General features: G+C 53.6%; 1 protein-coding gene across 1 annotated transcript in view; it reads left to right on the top strand.

Moving 5' to 3' along the window:
• The first annotated feature begins 91 nt into the window (after nt 1-91).
• MYO15A (myosin XVA) overlaps nt 92-9,817 on the top strand; it is a 71,440-nt gene continuing 61,714 nt past the window's right edge. The window contains exon 1 of the mRNA XM_030826871.1: nt 92-204. The gene's annotated coding sequence lies outside the window, so the exon portion shown is untranslated. The remainder of the gene's footprint in view (nt 205-9,817) is intronic.

The raw sequence follows: 9,817 nt of genomic DNA, 5'->3' as shown, positions 1-9,817 counted from the left end.
GTCAGCTGTTCACTCCTTTCCAGAGACAAAACAGGAATAATAGACATCATTAAATATACATGGGACTCCAGGCGGTCGGCGTGGTGGGCTGGGCCTCCCTTCCCCATAACACTGAGCTGCTCTGCTGGGCCAACCGTGCTCCTGGGCCAGCCAGAGGACCCCCATGAGGTGGCATGCAGGCGGGGAGCAGGCCACGGGACCCAGGTAAGGAGACCTTAGCCTAGAGTCCTTGGGGTCTGTCACTGGCCACCCTTGCATCCCAGGCTGCAGGGGTGATAAGGGAAGGGGCAGCAGCAGAGCTGGGGCCTCGCCCCTAACTCACCTTGAGGCCCTTCTCTGCCTCACTTTGTTCATCTGTGAGGGGTGTGATGCCCATGCAGTCCCCTCCTGGTGATGGTGGGATACCAAGACAGGCAGGGCCTCCGTGGCTTACCTCGGCCCCTCTCCTGACTGCCCTGATGCCTGGCCATGAGGCCCTAAGTGAGGGTTTCTGCCTGGCTGGTGGCCATTCCCACTTCCACTTTACAGGTAGGGGCTCTGGGCCCAGGGTGAGGTAGGGAAGGCCTTGAGTTCACAGGGTGTCAGGGTGAGTCCAGACCTTGGATTAGATCCAGGCCTGTTCTGTCCCCAAGGCTGGCTGGCAAAGGGTGGGAAATGAGGCCAGAGGTTGGGGGGTCCTCAGGCAGTAAGGGCTCAGGTGAGAGGCTCCAGCCACTGGGCCGCATGTTCCTCACCGTGGATGAGCTTGTTCCTGGGCTAGGTCTGTGTGCGCGTGGATCAGGGCAGGCACTGCGGCTCTGTTATGTCCTGGGCTTTCTGGATCTGTGGTCAGGATGGTTGTACAGTCTACATTTGCTTGTGAGAGAGCAAGCGAGGGATCCTGCAGCTGCGTATGCCCAGGTCAGTGTGAAGTGGCAGCTCGTGGTGCCCTTAGGGCTGGGGAAGCTCCCTAAGACCCCCCAAAGGTCTCTGACCCTCCCACCCCACACCTGGGTAAGCTCCAGGCTTGGGCCTCACCCTGTCAGCCACCTTGTTCTCATCACTTACCCTCCCTGATGATCACAGGCAGGGGTCTGCACCCTCACTCAGGCCCATGCCCAGGCAGCAGAGTTGCATTCATCTCCCAGCTGGCATCCTTGCAGCCTCCTGGGGGTAGTATGGCCTGCAGCTTTAGAAGACTCAGGTACATAGGAGCCAAAGACATATATTTGTCTGTCTGTCCCACACCTGTGCATTCACTTATTCTCCATCTTTCTTCCTCTCCAGCTTAGATTCCAGTTTCTCATTTCGGAACCCTCCTTTGGCAAGAAAGCCAAGTCGAGACCCTCTCCTTCCCACTCTGTCCCTCTCCTAGACAGCTCACCTGACCTCCAGCTTCCATCTCGCCAGACCTGGGTCCGAGCAGCCTTTTTGACTCTCCACTGCACTGTCCTGTAGCCATCCTAAGCCCACCATGTCCCAGACCAAACATGGCATTCCCATACCCCCTGGCCTCACCTCAGAGACACTCCCCGCACCCCCCAGCTGCACCAAGCCAACCCCAAGTCTACTTGGCTCCACCCTCATCCCAGCCCCATCTAGCCTCTTGACCAGGGCCAGCCTGTTTCACCTCATCCTGAATATGTCCACTGTACTCCATCACAGCATACTCCCAGCTGCGTCATTGTCCCCTCTCCATTCTTTTCCACATGGTGGCCAGAGCTTCTTTTTATACTATTTTCTAAGAAGCCGTGTGAGGCAGTGGTTGAGACTGTGGACAGTCTGAAGCCAGACTGCCCAGGCTCAACTCCACCTTCAAGCTGTGTCACTCACATAACCTCTCTGGGCCCATGTCCTCATCTGTAAAGTGGGAAGAGTAATCACACCGACTTCAGGAGGTTGTAGTGAGAGTTGAGCTCTGTGTGGCCTGGCTGTTCTGAGCACAGGGCTTGCAGTCAGGGACACAGGCCCCATGGCTTCCTCACTGTGGGCTCTCGGCTGAGGGATCTAACCTCTCTAAGATCAAGCCCTTCATCTATGTGAGAATCTAGTGAGATATTCCAGAAAAGCATTTAGTACCAAGCCTGGCACATAGTAAACATCTGGAAATGCGGAACAGTGACCAAAGTCCCATCCCTTCCATGCCCATTGGGCTAGTCCCTGCCTGCCACCCTGGCCACCTCTCATTTCACATGCCCTCAATCACTCTGCTCCAGCCATAGGACTGTCCTTGAAGCCCCTCTTTCCACCTGGCCTTTGCACATGCTGTTCCACCTGCCAGGAATACTGTTCCTTCTTCCATGTTATAAGCTCCCTCTTATCCTTCAGATCTTGGCTCAGGGTTGCCTTGTCAGGAGAATCTTCCTGGACCTCCAGTGCAGTGTTTGGGCATCTGGGGGTCATGCGCTGACCTTCACAGCTCTTCTTGCTGATGTGACTCTTTGCTTAAAGTCTGCATCCAGGATGGGCACGGTGGCTCATACCTGTAATCCCAACACTTTGGGAGGCTGAGGCAAGAATATTGCCTGGGGGCAAGGAGTTCAAGACCATCCTGGGCAACATAGTAGGATCCTGTCTCTACAAAAAAACAAAAAAACATTAGCCAGGTGTGGTAGCATACACCTGTAGTCTCAGCTGCTTGGGCAGCTGAGGTGGGAGGATTGCTTGAGCCTGGGAGCTTGAGGCTGCAGTGAGCTGTCATTATGTTACTGCACTCCAGCCTAAGTGATGGAACAAGACCCTGTCTCAAAAGAAAAAAAAAAAAAAACAAAGTCTGTGTCCCCTACAACACAGGGAGCTCCATGAGAGCAGAGATCACGTCTGGTTCCACTCAATTCTGCGAACCCCAAGTGCCCTGCACAGTGCTTGGCACATAACAAATGCACAACTAATGCACAAGTAATATTTAAGGAATGAATGAATGAGAGACTTGCTCCCTGACACCCGCTCTGTGCCTGCACAGAGGGTGGGGACCCTGAGAGGAAGGCAGGACCTGGAACCTACCAGAGAAGGGGCAGCCTCAGCTGACTACTAGCCTGAGGTCAAGGCTGGGACCCAGAGACCAGGAGGGGTCAGGTGGGCAGGACTTGCTGCCAGCAGTCACCCAGACCTCCTCACTCAGAGCAGATAGGCAGCAGCCTGTAGCAACAATGTTGGCAGTCATAACAACAGCTGCTTGCCCAGGCCAGCCACTGTGCCCGGTTCTCTGCTATCTCATGTAATGCCCAGGTCAGCCCTGGTAGGGGAGTCATCTACACTCACAGATGAGGAGACTCCAACGCTGAGGCTGCATGACTTGCTATGGGTCAGATCCAGGAGAGGAATGAGACCTGACCCAGAGCTCTGAGCCACTGGGCTCCAATCCCCTGGGCTAGAGATGGGCTTGCCTCTCTGAGAGGCAGGTTCTTCATCTGGACAATGTGGCTTTGCAGTGGAAAGATGCCTGCCTGAGGGTTTGAGGCAGGACTTGGGCAAGCCCACTAGAGAATGGTGGCCTCTCAGCCTTTCTTCTGGACAGACAGACAAGGCTTCCCTACTTGGGGCAGACAGAAGGTATGGCTCTGGGAGGTGCTCTTGGGCCTGAAGGGCCAGCCCTGCCCTGCTTCTCCCTATCAAGTCTCTGACCTCTCTCTGCCTCACTTTCAACAAATGTAACAAATGTAACAAATGTTACATGGCGCTGGGGTGGAGATGGGGTTGGACCTATGACATCTCAGGTCCCTGACATTCTTCCTGAGAGCCCCTCTAAAGTGGTGTTTCCACTCAGTCTCCAATCCCTTTTTTTTCCATTTTCACATTTACACTTTTTTGGGGGGTGGGGGGGGACAGGGTCTCGCACCGTCACCCAGGCTGGATTGCAGTGGTGCGATCTTGGCTCACTGCAACCTCCACATCCTGAGTTCAAGTGATTCTTCTGCCTCAGCCACCACACTGTGCACACCTGTAGCTGGGATTACAGGTGTGCACCACCATGTTCGGCTGATTTTTATATTTTTAGTAGAGACAGGGTTTTGCCATATTGTCTGGGCTGGTCTTGAACTCCTAGCTTCGAGTGATCCACCTGCCTCTGCCTCCTGGAGTGCTGGGACTACAGGTGTGAGCCAGCATGCCTGGCCCACATTTACACTTTTAAATGTTACATTTTATTTGGTTTTTTAACTCAGAAATGCATTCATATGGATCAAAAATCAAACTAATATAACTAATACAGAAAGATTTACAGTGAGATAATTATTCTCATTAATTTCTTGTGTATCTTTTCTGTATTTCTTTTTTTTTTTTTTTTGAAACGGAGTCTCACTCTGTCGCCTGGACCAGAATGCAGTGGCATGATCTCAGCTCACTGCAACCTCCGCCTCCGGGTTCAAGAAATTCTCCTGCCTCAGCCTCCCAAGTAGCTGGGACTACAGGCACACGCTGCTACGCCCAGCTAATTTTTTTGTATTTTAGTAGAGATGGGGTTTCACCGTGTTGCCCAGGCTGGTCTCGAACTCCTGAGCTCAGACAATCAGCCCGCCTCAGCCTCCCAAAGTGCTAGGATTACAGGTGTGAGCCACCACACCTGGCGCTGCATTTCTTTTGTTTGTTTTGACACAGAATCTTGCTCTGTGTCAGAGGCTGGAGTGCAGTGGCATGATCACAGCTCGCTGCAGCCTCAAAATCCTGGCTCAAGCGATCCTCCCACTTCAGCCTCCTGAGTAGCTGGGCCTACAGGTGCTTGCCACCTGTAATTTTTCGGTTTGTTATCTAGGGACAGGGTCTCGTTATATTGCCTAGGCTAGTTTCAAACTCCTGGGCTCCTCCCATCTCAGCCTCTCAAAGTGCCCAGGCATGAGCCACTGCTCCTGGCTGCAGTATTTCTAATATGGAAATAAAAAAGCAAATACAAGCTGAGCATGGTGGCTCACGCCTATAATCCCAGCACTTTGGGAGGATGAGGTGGGCAGATCACTTGAGGCCAGGAGTTCAAGACCAGCCCGGCCAACGTGGCAAAACCCTGTCTCTACTAAAAATACAAAAATTAGTCAGGCATGGTGGTGCATGCCTGTAATTCCAGCTACTCAGGAAGCTGAGGCCTAGGAGGTGGAGGTTGCAGTGAGCTGAGATCGCACCACTGCTCTCCAGCCCGGTTGACGGGGTGAGACTGTCTCAAAAAAAAAAAAAAAAAAAAGCAAACATAAGAATACAAACTTATATTCTTACCACCTCCCCTGACACACACACACACACACACACACACACACGCACACACTCTCTTCCTACAGAAAGGCCTCAGTAAACACTGTAGTCAACAGGCTGTTCTGCAGCCTGCTTCCTGCACTAGCAGGTTCTGGAGATCACTCCCTATCAGGACACAGAGATCGTCCACATTCCTTGTTATAGCTGTGCTGTGTTCCATCCTGGAACGCACTGTGGTGTACTGCAGCAACGAGCAGCCCTGTTTGTGTGTCCTTACTCATAAGGACGTGTAAGAGAGATCCCCAGGGGTGGATTACTTGCGTCTTTCTTTCCCTCCCTCTTGCCCTTTTTCTTTTTTAAAACAATCAATATGTAATCTGCACTCCATACAATTCACCCATCAAAGTGTACAATGCTGTGGTTTTAGGATGCTCACAAGTGGGCCCGCCTTGTGACCACCACATTCCTGTCTTTTTATTTTTTATTTTTTTATTTTTTTGAGACGGAGTTTTTGCTTTTGTCACCCAGGCTGGAGTGCAATGGCTTCATCTTGGCTCACTGCAACCTCCGCCTCCCAGGTTCAAGTGATTCTCCTGCCTCAGCCTCCTGAGTAGCTGCGATTACAGGCATGCACCACCACACCCAGCTAATTTTTGTATTTTTAGTAGAAATGAGGTTTCACCATGTTGGTCAGGCTGGTCTCGAACTCTTGACCTCATATGATCCACCCGCCTTGGCCTCCCAAAGTGCTGGGATTACAGGCATGAGCCACTGCACCTGGTCCTGGTCCTGTCTTTCTTGAAACCTCTTCCATCAGGTGTAACTTCCCTCGCCCCTGCCACTGTACTGGGACCATTCTTGTCACAGTCACCCCTGGAGCTCTAAGGAGCTGCATCCATTAGTCAGTTCTCCATTCTCAACTAACATGCCCATCTGTCATAGCAGTCCCATCTGTCATAGCAGTCCCGCCCTCCTGCACAGCCCCCAGGACCCCACTCCCTCCTGGGCCTCCACCTCCTCCTCTGGCTGGCTTCGTTGTGCTCACTCACTGCCTCCTTGGCTCCTAAGCACTGCAGCCCTGCGGCTCATTCTGTGGCCTCTCTTCCCTCTATACTCATTCCCTGGTGTCATCCTCCAGAGCTGTAGCTTCAATGCCATCTAGATGCCAATGACTCCCTAACTGATGTCACCAGCCCTGATGGCTGTGATGGCCCCCCAGCAGTGCCCAGTGCCCAAAGCTGGATCCTGGTCCCTACCTCCTCAATTTGCTCTGCCTGCAGCCTTCCTCATCCTGGCCAATGACCTGACGGCCTCTCCATTCTCCCTGATGTTCAGTAAGGAAACTTGGGAGCCATTCCTGCGCCCTGCCCCATCCCCATCATCAAATCCTGTCAGTCCTACCTGCCACATGTCCCCAACATCCTACCACTTCTCCACACTTTAACCGCTGGCAGCCTGGTGCAGGAGGACCTCCATGGAAGCTTCCATGCTGGCCTCCCTGCCTTCACCCTCACTCCTGCAGCCGCTTCTCCCATAGCAGTAGAGGCTCCTATCAAGACTGAGGTCGAGGCTAGGCTTGGTGGCTCACGGATGTAATCCCAAGACTTTGGGAGGTTGAGGCAGGCAGATCACCTGAGGTCAGGAGTTCGAAACCAGCCTGGCCAACATGGTGAAACCCTGTCTCTACTAAAAATACAAAATTAGCCAGGCGTGGTGGTGTGCGCCTATAATCCCAGTTTCTTGGGAAGCTGAGGCAGGAGAATTGCTTAAACCTGGGAGGCAGAGGTTGCTGTGAGCCAAGATTGCACCATCGCACTCCAGCCTGAGCAACACAGCGAGACTCTGTCTCAACAACAACAACAACAAAAAAGACTGAGGTCGAATTCCATCCCTTCTCTGCCAAAACCCTCCTTCCACGGCTCGTGCCTCACTGGCAGTCGAAGCCAAGCCCTCATTGTGGCCCACAGGCCCTGCACATGTGCCCCTGAACTCTGATGTCACCACCCAGTGCACCCCCACTGCCCTCCAGCTACCTGGCCTGGCTGCTCCTCCACCTGCTTGGGACTGTGCACTGCCCACAGGTTCTCTCGATGGCCCCATAGCCAGTAGGCCTTCCCTGACTTCCTGTTTAATGTCACACCCCCACTTCTTGCTGTCCCTTCCACAGCACTTATGCCCCATTATGTGTTACTGATTTTCCATGCTTATTGGCTTTCCCTCCACCCACATATGGTAACTGCATGAGGGCAGGGTTTTTCTCTGTTTTGTTCACAGCTGTGTCCCAGCACTTAGACGGTGCCTAGCATGTAGCACACTTCCCACAGAGGCTTTTGAATGAATGGGTGAGTGAGTAAATGCTGGCTACAGGACCCTTAGGGAAAGGGGCCAGGCTGACTGAGGAATCCAGGTTGGGGTAGCGGTGCGCAAGCACTGGAGAGGCCTTGGTGCCTGTTGGAGGCCCAGCTGGGCTCTGGTTTGCCCAGTGGCTTGGTCAGGGCCCTCCCCCTCCAGTCAGGAGCAGGTTCTGGGGTGAACACGACTATGCTCCTGGCTCTGCCCAGTGTCCTAAGCCACTCTAAACCCAGTGACGACCCAGGAGCTCAGTGGGCAGGAGGGCCTAGTAAGGGAGGTAGCTCTGGACCTGGCCAAGCCTGGGTTCTACCTTCCCAAGCCAGGTGGCCTCGAGCAAGTCCCTTTACCTTTTGAGTATGAGTTTCCTCATCTGGAGAATGGATATACTAATAGCTCATATCTCACAAACCTGCTGTGAGAGTCCCATGAGACCACTGTGCAACACACCTGACTGGGGCCTCACTCCAGAAACTGGCTCCAAGAGGAGCTGGGGCAGGTGTTGATATCTCCAGGCTCAGAAAGAATGTCTCGGCTGGGCGCCGTGGTCACATCTGTAATCTCAGCACTTTGGGAGGCCAAGGTTGGTGGATCTCCTGAGATCAGGAGTTCGAGACCATCCCGGCCAACATGGTAAAACCCGTCTCTACTAAAAATACAAAAATTGGCCAGGCATGGTGGCACATGCCTGTAATCCAAGATATTTGGGAGACTGAGGCACAAGAATTGCTTGAACCCAGGAGGCGGAGGTTGCAGTGAGCTGAGATTGCACCACTGCCCTCCAGCCTGGGCAACAGAGCGAGGCTCTGTCTCAAAAAAAAAAAAAGAAAGAAAAAGAAAGAAAGAACATCGCCCCGTCCTTCATTTTTCCTCAAGCAGGCAAGAGCCACTGCCCAAAAACAGAACGGAGAGTGGGCAGCCCCTCAAACTCCTGCTCTGCAGGAGGCCCACTTCCTGCACGTATCCCCTAACTCGCTCCAAAAGCCCTCCATCCAATTTCTCTGGTTTCCATCAAGCCCCACTCCCCATCCCTGTGAAACTGCCTGCACCAGGCACCAACAGCCCCTGGCGCAACTCCTCTGAGTGGCTGGGCACTGACTGGCTCCAGGTGAATCTTGGGGAGGAGAAGCAGGAAGAAGAGGAAAGTGAAGAGCCAGAGAAAGTGAGCAGGGGGAAGAGGCAGACAGAGAGGGGGAGACCTCACCTGCTGCATGGTCCCCTCTCTGCTCCTGCCACTTGCCTGGGAAGGCCTCACCCTGTCCCTGTTTCACAGCTGAGCAGTTTGAGGCTCTGAAGCCACTGATCTGAGGGTGTGGAGCTGGCAAGTGGCAGAACCAGGGCCAGAACCTTGCTGCTCTGGGATCTCTTATGCTAAACCTTAAACAACCAAGAATTAGCTCTGGGACCAAAAGACTGAACCAGAGTTCAGTGAGTAGGGAGCTTGATGTTAACTGAGGTCCATCTTGAGGAGGAAGAGGAGGAGGAGAGCTGGTTCTGAGACTTCAGGTCTGAGAGCTGCCACTCCCCACCCCCGCTGGCCTGCCCAGTTTTTCCCACTCCCTACCTCTTTTAGTGCAGGTTCTCAAAAGTGAGTTAGACTGGCCACCAACCAGACTTTGGACATGCAGCCTTAGGTCAGGCCATATGAAGCAATCAGCTATGCCCAGAGAAGGCAGGAACCACATGGCCACAGCCTACTCAGCCAGGGCAGAAAGTAAGAGGAGAGGACAGGGCTAGGCAGGGACCCCAGAAAGGAGCCAGCAGGAGGCATCTCCAGTTACCCAGCAGCTCCATCAGGTCTTGCTTCCTTTTGGTGACGGAGACAGGGCATAGCTTATCACTCCCATTCTTCAGAGGAAACTGAGGCCCAGAGAGGACAAGGACTTCCCTGGACCCACACAGCCAGTCAGTGACAGAGCCTAGGGTCAGAGCCAGGCCTGACCCACCCTCCATTTCTGCCTCTCTACACCTGCCCCCCTCCCAACACACACACACACACACACACACACACCACACACACACACACGTGGAGTTCCACTGAAACACCCCTCCTTGCCCTGCCTTCTGAGCCGGCAGCCTGGCTCCCCAACCCATGTATTATTCAGCTCCTGAGAGCCAGCCAGCTCCCATTACACTGACCGCAGCCCAGCACCTGCTCTGCCCATTCCCCTCCTCCCTTGCCTAGGACCTAGAGGGTTCAAACTTCTCCAAGATGACTTGGTGGGCTTTGACCATCCCACCCTGGGCCCCACTTCTGGCCCAGTGCAGGTGTGCTGGTGATTTAGGGCAGGTGGCATTCCATCTCTGTGGC

This window comes from Nomascus leucogenys, chromosome 14, assembly GCF_006542625.1.
Source record: "Nomascus leucogenys isolate Asia chromosome 14, Asia_NLE_v1, whole genome shotgun sequence".
NCBI lineage: Eukaryota > Metazoa > Chordata > Mammalia > Primates > Hylobatidae > Nomascus > Nomascus leucogenys.
The sequence above is the reverse complement of the archived record's forward strand: the minus strand, read 5'-3'. Positions and strand labels throughout refer to the sequence as shown.